This window comes from Ailuropoda melanoleuca, chromosome 1 (genome assembly GCF_002007445.2).
Source record: "Ailuropoda melanoleuca isolate Jingjing chromosome 1, ASM200744v2, whole genome shotgun sequence".
Classification (NCBI taxonomy): Eukaryota; Metazoa; Chordata; class Mammalia; order Carnivora; family Ursidae; genus Ailuropoda; species Ailuropoda melanoleuca.
In genome coordinates this window covers 77,563,223-77,564,388 of record NC_048218.1, presented here as the reverse complement: position 1 = coordinate 77,564,388, position 1,166 = coordinate 77,563,223, and positions in this window count along the sequence as shown.

The following is a 1,166-nucleotide window of genomic DNA, read 5'->3' as shown; positions in this document are numbered from 1 at the left end:
GTCTGATGAGATGTCACGGAGAGCAATGCCAACAGTGAGGGCTCTAAGAATTCACAGGGGCCTCGGCACACTGTGTGAGTAAGTAGTAGGAGGGCCTTGGGCTGGTCCCTGAGAGGAGATGAGACTTCCAGGTCAGAATGTAGACTCAGAAACCAGGCAATGGGGCAGGGAAGTTTCAGGATCAGGAATATCAGGACCTTATGTCCATCTAGCATTTTTAAAAGCTCTGACACATACCAGATTATCATCCCAGTTCATTCCTATACCACCTGTAACCCTTGAGACTGCTAAGCATAATAACTCTGTACACTCAGGACAAGGCATACAGGGACCTGATGACAACAAGGACACTGGTAGCCACTGAGGGATATGGAGACAGGGCCTCTGGAGACAGCCAGGTGGAATGGATCTTGTGCCAGAGGGAGTTACAGATGTAGACTGGGTTTGAGCAGGGAAGAGTAGAGTGTAGCCTGATGGGAGGAGCACAGAAGCATGATAAATTAAGGAGGGAGGCAGGCACTGTGGTTTGGGACAACTTGTTTGCAGCTTGACCACTGATGACTTGGGAAGCTTCAGGAGACTGGGGGAAGATCAGGCCCACTGAGGAAGGGCTCTGGTGTCAGGCAGCTTTGTAGGGGCTGCACAGTGTGCAGGATACAAGGCAAAGACCCAGTTTTAGCAAACATCAGAGCATGAGGCCAGGAAGTGAAGGCTGCAGGCCCCTTGTAGCAGCTGGACAACTCATGCCAGTTGCATGGATAATTAAGAGTAGACCCAGGAACCTTTGAAAATCACTGAACTGCCGCTAAACAAGCATTTTCAGTGGTGATTTGGAGCCTTGCTTGAGAGGTTCATGGATAGAGTGGAAGGAAATGAGAATGAGAAGGAGGAAAGTAGCCTCGAATATCAGGCTGAGGAGTTTGGCTTTTATGCTGGTTGTAGGCAGTGGGGAGCCACTGGAGGTTGCGACCTGGTGTTATTCTCAAAGCTGAACAGACAATGTTCTGGAGATGTGTATTTCCCCACCCACTTACACAGCTTGGGCTCACTTCTATTCTCTTGGTACACCTGTGGGAGAATGGGGAATGAGGGGCTCACTGATATTGCTTACGTCCGTATTAATGGAGCTAGCTGTCACAACTGGGATGGACCCAGAATCAAGGCAC